Genomic DNA, 15,873 nt, shown 5'->3' on the forward strand with positions numbered 1-15,873 from the left:
GTATTTAGCCCCTCCCTAGGGCCTTGTCTGCACAAGCCAAAAGACATGTTTCTTACCCCCACTCTCATTCTTTCATCATCCAGTTCAGACAAAGCATGTCCCCAATCCCAGTTCTGGTGCGAGCAATCCAGATGATGTCTGCTGTGCTCTGCATTAGAACTGGGCTATATCAGCCTTAAAACAATGTGAAGAATATACCTGTTGCTCCAGATATTCCAGGAAGATATAGAACTCTGTGTTCCTGCACAGTAGTAGCTATCTTCACAGACATCCTGCTGGGCCACCAGCAGCATCTTCTGCTGCCATAAATCACTCATTCTGAGAACAAAACAAGGCATGCATATGTGCTCATGCAGAAATGAATGTTTTTCATTACTTTATCAGATATGTCATAACACTAGTGTGTTTTTTTCAAAACATAGGACTACTTTATCTTCCACTTTAAGCACTGCTAATGTTAACTTGTCTTGTAATCATGAAGCCCAAGAATGTGTCATATAATTTTTATATATGGCTTAAACCCAATTATTAATCCCAACTAGAGTAGACCTGTTGAATCCATTTGAGGAGACACTAGAGTCTCTTCTGTTTTTGTTGACCGAGACTAATGTCTGCCCCACCCAGATAGGAAGGAAGGAAGGAAGGAAGGTAGGTGCTTGGAAAAGTTACTTTTTGTGTGACATCTTTCAGAATATTCTAGGCAACACATTCACCAGCTGGAGTAGTGGTCCGTAAGGTAAAATACACAAGTTTTTATACACGTGTTACTGATCAAGTCAATGTATAAAATTATATCATTCAACCTTTTGTTGATTGTTTCATATGGACTGTCTACGGTAATTTCCCCCTGTTTTTATAAATGCAGAGTATTATTTATCAAAATTGCTAAGGGAAAGTAGTATATTACATGGGGTGAAACTTGCTCCCCCTCCCCATTTCCCCCCGCCACAGTACTGTGTATTTCTCAGCATGCTGGATCCAAATGCATCTTAGCATGAGTACCGTGCTGGGTAACGTGACTAATAACGATATAGTCTGCTGTATAATTAATTCAGCATTTCACAGTGTGTACACTGCTATTGGGAAGTAGAAATATGTGGGCAATGCTGGCAGATAATTAACAAGTAAAATAACAAGCAAAGGGCTGTCAGTTAGCTGTTACCCTCCGAAGCAAACAACAGTTGTTCAGAGTTTAACAGGGATGGGGTGGGGGAAATATACTTCTCCTTGCAGGCAAGGCAGCGCCAAGTTTTGTTTAAACAAAGAAGAACATGGAAAGGAACCTGGGAACAAGGACAATTGGTATATCACTTAGGAAGGAAAATGGAAAGGCATTATGTGGAGGCAAATGGAGCATGGATGTAGCAGCATCTGGATCATAAGAAAATTTGTTGAGTTTTGTGTCCATTAAGCTCATATAATCATGCGTCTCTGGCATGATGGAATAGCAAGCTTTATTGATGGCTTAAGCAAAATAGCGTATACTTTTATGGTTATTTTTAGCTGTTGAGAATTGGCCATTTGGTGAGTGGTTTTGGAAAATGCCGTTCAAAGCATATAGCAACGCTTGAAAATAAGCATTTGGCAAAGGGAAGAAAAAGACATGTTCTGCCCTCAGTATTTCTACGTGGTGTTGTTATTTTTAATTTGCTGTCCTAGAAATAATGCCCATTAAGTGATGTGCATGTGTAAGGAAGCATCACTGTAAAGACGGTCTCATCCAACTGTAGATATGTTGATGAGTGAGCATCAGACATAATTTCCATTCACTGTTCACTGCTGGTTGTGTTTTGCAGGCTATTTTTTGCTCTCTCCCTCCTGCCCCAGCCATTGCCTTTGACTGATTTACCTCACATGCCTTCTTTGTCTCATCAACCCATTTTTCTTCCCTGTGTCCCTAAACTGTTCCTCTCCAAATGTCTGTTGCTTTGGCCTTGCATCTTGACCTCTCACTGTGTACGTTCATAAATCCTTAGATGCCTCAGAAGTGACCAAACAACAACAGACAAGTGGGTGAACTGCCATTTGAGGGCAGGAGAAGATCAACAGCTTGGCTTTGCTCTCACTGTTTTGTGACTGCACACATCAGAGAATTACTTTCAAATGCTTCCCCACTTCTAGGCAACACTTTCTTTGAATGGCATTCCCATTTGAGGGCACAGGAAAGAGGGATGAAATGATGAGAATAGTAATTAAAATACTCATACACTGATACAGTTACACATATACAGACTGTTTTTAAAGTATCTACCAGCATCTCAGACAGCTTTGTTTTGATGCAATTGATCAGTCAAACCATATATTTCTTACACTGACTTAACACAACAGAAATATTGAAGTTGTAGAGGAAAATGTTTCAATGTCTGCTGCTTTCAGCTACTCTAATGTGAGTCAAAAGAATACTGTAGGCAATGTAGCAGTTGCAGAATACTGAGGATAGAATATTCTGAAGTGTGGCATCTCTCACCTGTATGCAAGTGAGATTAGGTATCATCTTTCAAGTTCAGACCATATGGTTTTAAGATGTCAAGTCCAGAAATTTTCTCTTATTTCCAATGTCCTTGGATTAGATTACACTTCACTTGCAAAAATTGACAAACCATAGACACTGTGATTATCTGAACTGAAGCTCTCTGTGGATAATTCTTCCAATTTGTTCCTATCAATATTGTAGATTTCTGGTTTTCAAAACATGCAAAGATCAATTAAATTGTTTTAACTTTCTACTTAATATGGCATCTTGGACATTTGTATGCTATGATATAAATTGCATTGCTGGACCTATAGGTGATCTATCAGTGGCTGGTGTGCCATAAGGACTGGGCTAAGAGCAGCTCTTCCTAATAATTTGTCTAGATTTGCAGGCTTGCAGAATGTTGCAACAGAGATCTCACTGATTACAGTTTGCTAAGAGTAAGGTAGCTTGCTCCGATTACGAGATGAAAGGAAAAGATGAATGGAAATCTATAATGAATATTCTTTGTTTCCTGTCTCTTCATTTTTTCTTGCTAAGACAGTTATCCAAATAATGCTGCTGTCCATTACTATAAGGAAGGTATCCTCACTATAGGCAGTGTTTTTAAAAGATACTTGGCTTTTTTTCCTTTTAAAAAATAATCTATTGTGGATTTGTCTGATTTGTAAGGCCCAGTTCTAAATGATTTTTTCCCTCTTTGTTTCGTTGAGGTTTCAGGATTGCCTGTTTAGACAGATGTAGGCATCAGTAGATTTGATGTAAAAGCCTTTTCTTGTTTTCAAAGGTAAAAAGGACACTGTGGAAAAGAGATCTGTATATTGCCACTGGTGCTGCTCAATACAATTTAATCTGGGATCAGTAGAATTGATATACAGCTTTCTTGGCTCTGTCCCATCTCCAAAATTAGCACTGTTTCACCTTTTATCAGCAGTTTGTTAGTGAATTCATGAATATGCCAAAAAATGAATGCTGGTGGCTTCTAAGCAGGGTACTAATGAAGAGGCTGTGAGGAGAGGACTGAGATGTCAATGGTGTCACAAAAGTGCTGGGCTCACGTGAACAAGCAATGATCTGGTGGCATTCTTATTTGTAGTTCTTAAAGGAGGGCATTTGCATGTGTGTGTGTGCTGGGAGTAGGGATGGAAAGAAGAATCATGTACATCCAAAGAATGGTTGAAAATGTGGAAAATCATGAAGTGACAGGAATCCTCATATTGACATACATCTTCTTTTCCTTTTCTGTTGCAAAGAAAACACCATTTCCTGAAAAATTCTCCCTCCCACAATGTTGCTTTCTGTGAGGAAAAAATATGAATTTTATGCACAGTAGATCTCTCAACGACAACATTTTCTGCACGCAAAGTTCATCATTTCATAATGGATTTTTCAGTTTTCTGTACAGAATATGCTATTTTCTTAACAAAACTCCCATGTGCGAGTTTTGCATGGAAAGCTGCTCAGTTTTTGAAGAATTTCTCTTCACATGAAGAAAATTGCTAAAATTACTTGTTGCAACCTTTAAGAACAAAATTAGTAAAGAAGTATATCCCATTTGGGAGCTGGTGGACAGGCCAGTGTTAACCAGCATTCCTATCTTCAGTTTTGCATACTAGAGGTAAGTATGGGCCTGTACAGACAGGCCAAAATAAAGCTGCTTCGGGTCAGTTTGGAGGTATGGTGTTTAAACACACATCTTAAGATGCCAGAAGCTGTGCCAAAGCTGTGCTCCAGTCCTTAGGATGGGAGCGTGGCTTTGGCAAGGTTTCCAGCCTTTTAGGACACAGGCATCATTTAAACAGCATACTTCCAAAGTGACCCGAAGCAGCTTTATTTTGGTCTGTCTGTATGGGCTCTATGTGTAATTTGCCTCTATTTTTCCTCATAATAAGACTGTTTTGGGCTACAATGATACTAAATTTCAGCCTCCTTACCTGTCCCTGGTATATGCAAACATCTTACAGTGTGGTCCTTAAATTCTCAGCTGCATGAGATTCAATGAAGATAAAACTCATGTAAATGTAGAAAAGAAAGAAATTGGCTTTATAAATGTAGAAGAAAAGAAAATGACAAGTCTATTTTTATTATTCTTTTTAAGGGATTTTATTGTGTAAGCCAGTTAGAGATTTCTGTGAACAGCCCTATAAATTGTCTGGCCCAGGTCTAATTGTTAGTCTTAACTGGAGTATACACATTGAATCAGTGGGAACTTGGTACGTCAAAAACCTATGCAGGTTCTGTGAATTCTGGGGGGTCAGTTAGTAACTGACACTAATAACTGAATTTACAGTTGTAATGAATGAATTTTAAAATCTTCAAAATTGGGACAGAAGGATCGAAACTTTGTGAAAAGTTTCAAGGCAAATGATGGGGAGAGAAACCTCATAATCTGTTAAATGGAGCATAATTTCTGGCATGCCATTCTCAGAAAGGCAGGATGCAATGGAACACATTGAAACAGGAAAATTTGTGGTTAGTAAATAATACAGATGCTGTAGACAAAAAAGCAGGAAAATCTTTTTTGAATATGGTAATGAAATCAATAAATGAAACTACCATCATTTATTCAACAGCAGTTTTATTCACTTTGCGAGATGCACGTAAAGATGATGTCAGCAAGTTTGAACTTTCATAATAATAAATAAATAAATAAATAAATAAATAATTTTTTATTTATATGCCGCCCTTCCTTCGATCAGGGCGGCTCACAACAGGTTAAAAATACAAACAACAATACACATAAATTAAAATACCCATTAAAACAAACCAACAGTAAAAAGCCCCATAGCCCAACCTCTTGGCCACGAAAGAGGAGGGAGGCCCACCATAACTTCCTTTAAGTGTATCACGTGGCTTGTTCTAGCAGTTTGAATAGTGGTTTATTTTAGCATTAATATATGGAACGTCTACCTTAGTCGCTATAAATCTATCTCATCTACATATCCTAAACAATTTTGAGCCTTTTGGATAGGATATGGAATAAATATATATACCTTTAAAGAATACCTTCTAAATTCAAAATGTCCTTGCTCACAGAAGTGCTGTTAATTTGTATCCTGTGAATTTAAATGAGCAGAAATGGCTTTTTCCATTAAAGGTATGTTTTTACTAATCACCTGTAAGTTAACTAACACATTTTGATGGATGCTCAAGCAAGAGGGAAAATGAAATCTTTGTTGCAGGTATGAAGAAAGCTTATGGCTTCATGGCAGTGTTGTATGACAATCTTTTCCCAAGCCAAGCTAAAACAAGATTGTGTGTGTGTGTGTGTATCTGCTGGATGTTCTGATTGCCGCTAATGCTCAGGATCACTTTTTAAAAAATGATTCACGGCCTTTTTGCCGCCATACTGCAAATTGAAGCGCCCTGCTGACTTTGCACTTCATTGGTGGAAGAACATGAAGAGGCACTGTGTTTGTGTCTTGTCAAGTGGTTGCTGATCAAATTGTACATGGCCATTTCAAATTTTCTGCTGCCTTGGCTTACTGCCTTTCTTTATTCTTTGATGTAATTTCATATATTTATCCACTTTTTGTCCGACATGGAAGTCAAGTTGGCGTTCATGGGGTTCTCAGATAATCTCTCATTTTAGGATTGACAGGATCTACACCTGCTTAGCTTTGGCAAGGTAATTGCATGCAATTAGGAGTTGCATTGAAGGAGAGCTCAGGGAAGACAGGAGTGAGATTTTTCTTATAAAATTGTGGGAAACTTGGCACAGGAGCAATGAATTTTCCTGTATAAATGTAATTTGAAAATACAGTAGTAGAGTAGGTGATTTTAGGACAGCAGTGTTCAACAGGCAAAGGTATAGTCTAGCTAAATGATCAAAACTGGATTTAATACCGTGTGTGTGTGTGTGTGTGTAAATGGTACATTGGTGTAAACTTTTAATCTGTTACTCCTGTAAACAGCCTTCCTACTTGCTACCCTCATAATTCCTGCAATTTGTTTACATTAATTGTTTTATTTTCTGTCCCATTTTTTTCTATTCATAATAATCCCAAACACATAACCAAAACACATTTAAAGCCTTGTTACTAGTTAAAATATTCAAATCAAACCTCACATTCAAAACAAGTCCAAAACAGTAAGAAGGACCATCCTGATAACATTGTCATTCTTTAGCTGGCTTGGTTAGGACAGTATGCAGGCCTGGGACCAAGATACAGTGTTCTTGGGCAGTGACCAATACTTCAGTGCCCAGCAAGATCCATTGTAGAGCTGATTCTTGCAATGCCAGGCTGATGGCAGCCATAATACCCCTGAGGCAGCTTTGCTTGTTGCATTGCAGGAATTGTGCATAGTGGTTCCAAGCTACCTAAGACTCCTTTGTCACCGTGCTGGAAATGCAGGTCCATCAGAAGTTGAAAAATGTCTGCAAGCAAAATAGGAGTTGTCCTGCAAAGAGTATTATGTTGTTGGTTGTCCCTGTAGACTGGAAGCAGGGCTAGCCTTCAAATCATTAAATTTTGATCATGGGTTTCCAGAGATTGGATGTTTATTGGACTTTTCAGACAGGAGCACATCTTTTGAAGGTCTTGTTCCTTGCAGTTGTTTTGCAAGCCATAGGACACACAAGGAATTTCAGTGCTTTCCTTGCAGCAACTCAGAAATAAATTTCTCCAGTTCTCAACATTGTATGGCTCTAGTTCTCTCATAAGCTTTTAATTAGAAATACTTTTTTTGGGTGCAAAGAATGTTACAATTTAAGCTTCTAGCATGAAATAAAACATGGAAGAATAGGAATGAAACGCCCATGCTCTGTTTGGCTGTTTTCATCACTCTTACATCGTTTATAATACAGAGACATAGCCGTGATAGACTGGAATATCAGTATACAAAGGGTTCATGTAGCATTTTTGAGACTAACTGTATGAAAGAAGTTGTACTGTAAGCTTTCGTAGACTAGGTCTATTTCTTCAGATGAATGGTGTGAACTGTTGCCCAGGAAGGGCCCTTGATTATAATTGCACTCCATGCATCTGAAAAAGTACACCATTTCTACGAAAGCTTATGTTATAGCTTCTTTTGCACGGTTAGTCTCAAAGGTGCTACAAAGATCCCTTTGCATCTTTTATGATAATTTATCATAGTAAAATTGAAAGCCTCATTATTGCCTCATTCATTTGCCAGAGCAAGGTAAGTTCTGTTGATGACTCTCTGGTGATTACATCATTGCTCCTGCCCTGGAAAAAAATATTCTATAGCTGAAGAAGATTTAAAAGGTTTGTATAAAGTGGAGTTTTGCTAGCTCTTATCTTTCTACTACAGACATATTCCAGGTAACCAAGCCTCTGACAGTAACATTCCTTTTCACAAAACTCACCCAATTCCTCATTACTTTCTTCTCTTCTTTCCAGCTAAAATATTTTAGCAACACCAGTATTGGAAGGATGGTAAAATAGGGCTGGAGACTATTCATTGGTGGGTTGCAGCAGTGAATATGCAGTACACAGTGCAAAAAGCTTGAGCTGAGAAAAAATGGGATTCTGCTCTGGCCTATCCTACTGTAGCAGTACAGTGGTACCCCGGGTTACGAAATTAATTCGTTCCGCAGTTAATTTCGTAACCCGAAATACCTTCGTAAGCCGAATTCCCATAGGCGCTAATGGAAAAATAGCTCTCTGCTGCCCTCCGGTGGCGGAAAATAGCGCCGCGGTTTTTTCGTAACCCGAAGAAACCTTCGTAAGCCGAAGCAATAAATCCCTATGGGATTTTTTCGTATCCCGAAAAATTCGTAACCCGGCGCATTCGTATCCCGGGGTACCACTGTATACACCTACCTACATTGGTCATGGTAAACGGCAGTTGCCCCCCAGAATCCCTTGCTGAGCATGCATGAACAGCAAAACATAGAGATAAGGAGGAAGAGATAAGCCTGATTCACCAGCTGCCCCTATCAGATTGTAAAAACATTGTTATAGAAGTTTGCCCATCAAAACAGAAATCATAAGAGGGTGATAAACAAAACAAGCAATCCCTGGATGCATTCTGGAAGAAGCTTTCAGATGGTCTCTAGAAGATTCTAAAATGTTCATTTTCTAATGCTGGTTATTGACCATAATGAATTTCATTTCAATGCAAGCTTTACTTTTTGTTGTATTGTCATTTCACTTCTTTTCTATTAAAGAAGTAATAATAATAATAATAATAATTTATATTTTCACACCTCTCCAGAATGAATAGAGGCGGGATTACAACCCATAAAATACATACAAGAACATATCAATAAAATGCAATAAAAATAATTACATTAAAACTAGCTCATCATCATACAGCAATACAACACAATTATACGGTGATCAAAAAGTGGAAGAGTTTTTCTTACACAAGGTCAGGCGGGTAAGCTCGCTGGAAGAGATGCCCTCTTGAAGGCTTCCAAGGAGGCAACGAAAAGGATCTCTTCAGGGAGACTATTCCATAATTTTGGAGCAGCTGCAGTGAATGCTCTTTGGGAAATCATTACAAGTCTGGTTGATTGATGTTCTAATAGATTCTTCCCAGATGTTCTGAGAGTGTGGGGCAGATTATGTAGGGAGAGGCATTCCCACAAGTAACTCAGACCCAAGCCATGTAGGGCTTTAAAGGTAATGACCAACACCTTGTATTGCACCCAGAAGCTAATTTGCAGCCAGTGAAGACATTTTAAAACAGGTGTTAGGTGGTCAAATAACTGTTAACTGAGGTGTACTTCTATACAATGTGCTGTGCTGGCTGGTGGGGCACAACCCTCAGTTTTCATCTACTTTTAAAGGAGGAAATTATAGCTTTCAATCAAGGCAGTCAGAAACAGAAGGTATGTTAGGTACTGTATATACTCATGTATAAGTCTAGACATTTTAGTCAAAAAATTGACCCAAAAACATGAGCTGATTTATCTATCGGTCAATGTAAGTACTGTACTTTAACTCATATTAAAAAAATGAGCCATCCATTCCTGGGTGAAAAGCAAGAGTGTAATCTGTCCTGGAAGCACTGACCTCCCCCTTTTACTCTCTCATCCATCCAGCCTTTAGCGTGAGCACAGTTACACCTGCTGGAAATTTGTTAAGATCTTTGGCATTGTTTTCCTTTGCTTCATCCTTTAGATCCTTTGTAACATGCCACTAAGTTTTACCCTCGACTTATCCATGGGTCATATTAAAATCCATAATTGTGTAGTTTTTTGTGAATTTTTTCGGCTATGTGGCCATGTTCTAGAAGATTTTCTTCCTGACGTTTCGCCAGCATCTGTGGCTGGCATCTTCAGAAAATGCTTGCCTGGAAATGAGTTGGGTATACAGTGTGTGTGTGTGTGTGTGTGTGTGTATATATACACACACACACACACACACACACACACACACACTCACTCACTGTGTGAGCCTGGGAATGCAGGAGTGATTTGCATGTGTATTGTTCTGTTGCTGATGGCAGGCCTCGGGCTGGGAGCCTAATGCAAAAGAGGATTAGTGTCTACTAATTGGTAATCATTATCTGCTGGGAAAATGATCACCAGTTAGCAGACACTAATCCTTTTTTGCATTTGCCTCCCAGCCTGAGGCCTGCCAGCAGCACAGGACAATACATATGCAAATCACTCCTGCATTCCCAGGCTCACACAATACACACACACACACACACACACACACACACACACACACCCAACTTTTTCCAGGCAAGCACTCTCTGAAGATGCCAGCCACAGATGCTGGTGAAACGTCAGGAAGAAACTCTTCTAGAACATGGCCACATAGCCCGAAAATCCCTCAAAAAACTATGGATGCCGGCCATGAAAGCCTTCGACTCCATAATTGTGGTCCCAAATCCTGCCCTCAACTTATACATGAGGTTGATTGATAGTTGAGTATATATTGTAAGTTATGATTGACTTAAAACTTGGGGAAGGGGAAAAAAGAAGAGGAATAATGGATGGAAACTTGGTAAATGTGTGCTAATTAAAAAAATTAGTACATTTTATAGAAAAAGGAATAAAGGCAAGGTATTTTTTTAATTATCAATCTTTTAGTCATTAGAAAAATGTAAAAATATCAGATAACACATGACCCTAAATACTGTCACTACTGCCTAAAATATAGATGGGAGAAGATATATACACACTTGTTAACTAATACTGTGGTTTTAATCACTGGTGATTATAAGAGTCAAGTGTCTTATAAAAATAGGTATTTTGGCTGATATCTTAAACATAGAAGGCTCTAGTCCTAACCTCTATGGAAGTCAGATGTTCTTTGATGCTACTACCTCTGAGTAACGTTCCTTCAAATAGAATGCTAAGTTAAAATTGATGTACTCGGAAAATGTTTGATATGTACACATGTGTATGTGTGTATATCTGTAAAACTGCTTAGTATTTTGTAGTGGAGTGCTTTTAAGTAACCCAAGTTGCATACGTTTAAATCCTGTAATTTTGTTTTAATTGCCACTAGAATTTTTCCTTGTTGTGATTCTTGTCCCCACTGCAATGCCTTCACTCTTTTGTTGGGAAATGGTGTAGCATTGTAATGTGAGAGAATTCTGTTTCTGCAGTGAATGCCAACAGGAACAGGTTTTATTTTCCACTTGGCAGCTCCTCCTGGCACCACTACAGTGCAGATGGCAGCACATATGAATGTGATGCCTGAAGCAAAGGGCCATGATGAGATGCCTGTAGCCTCAGGGCTGCACCGTTGGCTACCCTTTTCCTTAACAAATAAATGCTTGACGTTTGCAATGCTACAGTTCTTAGGAATTCATTTGCCTATGGATATGACTGAAAAGATATTGTTACCACTGGTCTTAGGCAGCCTCAGCAGCCAAGCCTATAGATATTGGTGGTCATGATGGTGGGGCTACCATCACACTTCTAGTTGTATTGGCAGACAAGATAGGGAGAGTGAGTGCCTGATGCCTGAAAGGGGCTGCTGCCACACTGCAGAAATAAAGCAATTTGACACCACTTTAACTCTCCATTGCTCAGAGCTATAGATTCTGTGAGTTGTAGCTTTGTGAGATATTTAACTTTTCGTGACTCGTGTCTCATCAAACTACAAATCAGAATTCCATAGCACTGAGCCATGGAAATTAAAGTGGTGTCAAACGGTTTTATTTTTGCAGTGTGGCAGCAGCCATAGTTGATACAAACACTGACATTTCTGGCGCTTGCAATCTGCTATCTTTCATGCATAGTGAAAACTTGATATATAAAATAATCCCCCTCAAGTAAGAAATATGGGAAGCTTTGTTGAAACATCTGCCTTTGTATAAACATGATAAATGAAAACTGTAATGTAATATCTCTCGGTGAACAAATCCTTTAAACAGTTTTGCTTTAACCCTGGCTGGATGGCATCGGATTTGTTCAGATTGTCAACGTCTCTGGCTAAATGCAGATTTCTCTGGAGGTCTAGGCACACTGATTTCATTCTGGTTTGCCTCGAAGGATGCCACAACTTAGTTCCTGGGCAGATTTGGCTGTGGCAAAATGTGAAGATGGGGCATGTCAAAGGAATATGTGGTAAAAAGAGATTTGAAGGGCTGCCCAAACAGAAGAATAGTTCCTTCTTCAATCCTGTAGTAGAATTGTATGTGCCAATTTAGGGCAGCTGATGGTGTCAGATGTGTGTGTGTGTATCTTTGTGACAACTTAATGCTTCATGGTTACTATCTGGACACAAAAAGTATGAAAAGGATTCAGGAAGCCACCATAGCCACTCTAATTGGTCCAGGACAGTGGATGGGCCAGGATTTTCCTGGTGAACACAAGAGCCTAATGGAGACTGTGAAGGAGGGAGAAACATTACAATTGTATGGCTGTGGCTGATTTAAATAGGACAAAACCATGGGAGACAAGCAGAAAGAGAAAGGGCAGAGGCAACAGAGCAAGATGGGGTTGGCAAAGAAGACGTGGAAAGCCTGAGAGGAGAAAAAGAACAGTGGTGAGAAAAGAGCATGTTGGCCACATAGAGCCATAAACAGGAATCAGCCTCTTAAAATAAACTGCATTGTTTACAGTACAGAGTGGTCCTTTTACTTTGTTTCATATTCAGGTTATTGCTGGGCCCAAGAAATTGTCTAATAGTTTTTATGGTGTTTGAGTTTTTATAATATTGGGTTGGAGAATCACCACACATGTATTCATCAGTGCAACTTTTTTTTTGTTAACAAAGGGGGGGGGGAACCCCTTTGCTGCCCTTTCCAGGGATGGCTTGGTTGACTTCAGCAGCCAATGATACTAGCATCGTTTCCAGAAACTTGGGGGTGGGTATGTTTCCCATCATTGGCCAGTAGAGACAACTGTATCCAGGACTGCTGGTTAGACATTCTCTTCCAAATTGAAAGGGTTTGCCACTTGCCTTTTGCGTGGGAAAACATTTCCCCTCTGTTAAAAATGAAGAAAAAGACCTCTGCCACCTCCAGAGAAGCCCTTTTGTTGGATGCTCTGAGGCTGTTTTCCCTACAGAAAGTTACTGATATTCCCTACATCCCATGAGAGAGGAATTAATGACACCCCCCTGAAAAATGAGGAAGGAGGGGATTCCAGCCCAGTCTTAATTGAAAACTAGTTTGCCCAGTGTAAGCCTTCTTTTTATTTTTGGAGTGAACTCTCCCAATTCTTTGTCGAGAAGCTTCTCATAAACCTAGGCTTCAGAACAACTGTCAGTAGGAGGATAAATTCCATTGGCAGAGTGCCCAGGAAGAACCGGTGGATACAGAATCAAATGAAACAGCAGGATTAGACATGCATTAAACAACTTCCAAGAAACGACTTTGTCCTTATAATAATCACAAAGTGGCAACGGAATACCAATTCAAGATGCACATTCTGATTGGTTTTTATTTATTTAATTTATTGAAAAGAAATCATTATGCACAAATTTGAGCTGCTACGGAAATGTGCATAAGGAGCTGCACTAAAGGAGCAGAAGCTTGATTTTCTTAAAAATGCTACATAACTGACAACCATGTAATTTCATTACCTCATGAATGCATAGTGGCATATAAAAGCATAAAATAAATGCTACTTGAAAGGGGGTTATGAGCTAATGCCCGGCACGGACAACAACAGAAGTCTTATGAAGAAACATAGCTAAAGGCAAACAGGAAGGTAGAATATGAGAAGTGCAAATAGTGAACTGGCAGCCGAAGGAGTGGGAAGCATTTCAGAATCAAAATGCTGGCTGTGCATTATATCCAATCTGAATATAAAAGACCAAATTCTAAGTGTGCTACAATATAAGGTGGTTTCTTAAGTTGCAGTTTCCTTTGCAAATATGGTTGCCAAGTCAGGAGCATCCCAAAGCTTGAGATCTGGGAACAGTTATTGGTGAGGTCATTAAGTATGGCACATTAAGCATCAACCACACTTGCTCAGGGCATGCCATTAAAATAAAAGACACAAAGTCTAACAAATAAGGAACTATTTCTCTGGTCAGAAATGAAGTTTTACAAGGTCTGTGCTGAACAGAAAGAACAAGCTTTTCCCAGCTCTGTTTTTAATACCTTTGCAAGCAGTGATTTTAACAATAGATCGTTTTAGTCCAATTAAAAAAAAGGTTTACAAACAAAAAGGAAGTTTTCCAAACTCTGCTTTCAATGGTTTACGGAATACTCCTGCACTCTCCAAATGATAATCATTATAATGCTACTACCATATATACTTGACTATAAGTCGAGAAATGTATGCCCCAAAATTGACTCTAAAATTCTGCTTCGACATATATATTGGTCAATACACTAATACTGCTCAGAAAGGTCTTGAATTAAGCACCACTGTGATGCCCTGCTCTTCATGCCTCCAGCCAGGAGTTTGTGTGTGTGTGTGTGTGAGAGAGAGATAAAGAGAGAGTTTCTCAATCCAATTTTAAAACCTTCTCTTCTAATAATAATAATAATAATAATAATAAGTTTTATTTATAGACCGCTATTCCGCAATGATCATAGCAGTGTACAGTAAAAATTGCAATACAATACAAAGAATGGCAAGGCCTCTCTCCCCCTCAAGATGGTGGTTGGAAGGAGGGCTCTTAGTCTTTCCAGGCCAGGCCTCGTCTCTCCCCCTCAAGATGGTGGTCTTGTCTTATCAGAGAACCACCCCATTTAACCCCACTTCCTTTTCTCCCCAATCCAATTCAAACTTCTCCTCCAGCACCTGGGAATGGTATCAGGTGGTTGGGAGAGGTCCAGAGAAAGAGAAGGAGGGATGGGAGTGGTGTTTTTCCCCTTTCCATCCTTGGTTATAGCCCCCTAAGTTTTACCCTCAATTTATCCATAGGTCATATCAAAATACACGATTTTTACCCTGTTACCTTCCCTGAACTTATACATGAGGTTGACTTGTACATGAGTGTATACAGAAATAATTATCAAACATTTTGGGGAGGAATGATGTCAGTGATGAATGATAAATTATGATGATGGTGACAATAGTCCAGCAGGGCATTCATATCTATGCATGTCTATTAAGAAATAAGCTTACTTGAGTTTAATTAGACTTACAGCTTTAACATGCTAAAAATCTAGATTTTTTTTAAAATTGAAGTACTACGTGAAGGAGAATGTTTGATATACATGGAAGGAGAGTAGAATGAAGATGATGAGTGTAGCTGGGGAAAGTGAGGAAAGAAATAGATAGGAGAAACCACAAAAGAGGAGAAGGGAGAAGAGGAGCTAGTTAGGTGGACACCTGGAAAGGTTGTAGCAACCATTCTGAAGCAACCTGCAACCGCAGCACAGACCGTTTTTTGTTTCTTTTTTTCAAGGCCAGCAACACAATTAATTTTTTTTTTAAATGAGGCAGTGCTCTTATTCTAAGGTATCTTCTTTTCAACCTGAGACCTGAAAACAGGGACCAGGCCTGGAGGTTTGGGATTCTCTAAGGCATATTTTCCCCTTGGGTTCAGCTGGAAGAGGGCCCTAGCCAAGATGTACAGGAAGACAGCAATGTCTCCTAGGTTCATAGAAAATGCTTCATATATTCTTGCCTATCCATGCAATAGGCCATCAATCCTGCACTGCATTAAGGCATTTCTGCCAATCATAACCCAGTTGCTCCAGTCACAGGAAGGCTAGAAGGTCAAAAGGGATACATTGGTCTTATCACAGAGAATGGACAGAGCTAGCTGAAGGAACATGATAAAAAATGGCAGGACAGGGGGAGAGGAATGGTGGCCCTTCAGTTTTTGTACTGGAACCTCCATCTGCCCTAGTGAATAGGGAAGGAAATAATATTTGAAATTATTTGCTAAATTCCACCCCCTCAAACCCATACATGTTTCTTGTGGATTGGAAAAGCATAATTAAGACAATAATGCATAATGATGACAAGAATCTTTGCAGTTCAGTACTCATTTTTTGCAAAATTTGCATGCAGTTTTTCATGCAGAAAACAGTATTTTCTGTACAGGATCCTGCATTTC

At 39.2% G+C, this 15,873-nt stretch overlaps 1 protein-coding gene and 1 long non-coding RNA gene across 9 annotated transcripts in view; one reads left to right on the plus strand and one right to left on the minus strand.

Annotated features, from left to right (window-relative positions):
• The window catches only part of LOC121926496, a 33,225-nt gene extending 25,321 nt beyond the window's left edge, over window positions 1–7,904 (minus strand). Inside the window, exons 1-2 of the long non-coding RNA XR_006103029.1 lie at window positions 7,803–7,904; window positions 199–318 (exon numbers count right to left, since the gene is read on the minus strand). This is a non-coding gene — a long non-coding RNA (uncharacterized LOC121926496). The remainder of the gene's footprint in view (window positions 1–198; window positions 319–7,802) is intronic.
• Window positions 1–15,873, plus strand: part of GRID1 (glutamate ionotropic receptor delta type subunit 1) — an 887,376-nt gene that overhangs the window by 167,347 nt on the left and 704,156 nt on the right. The gene's annotated exons all lie outside the window — the stretch shown is intronic.

This window comes from Sceloporus undulatus, chromosome 3 (genome assembly GCF_019175285.1).
Source record: "Sceloporus undulatus isolate JIND9_A2432 ecotype Alabama chromosome 3, SceUnd_v1.1, whole genome shotgun sequence".
In the NCBI taxonomy this organism is placed as follows: Eukaryota; Metazoa; Chordata; class Lepidosauria; order Squamata; family Phrynosomatidae; genus Sceloporus; species Sceloporus undulatus.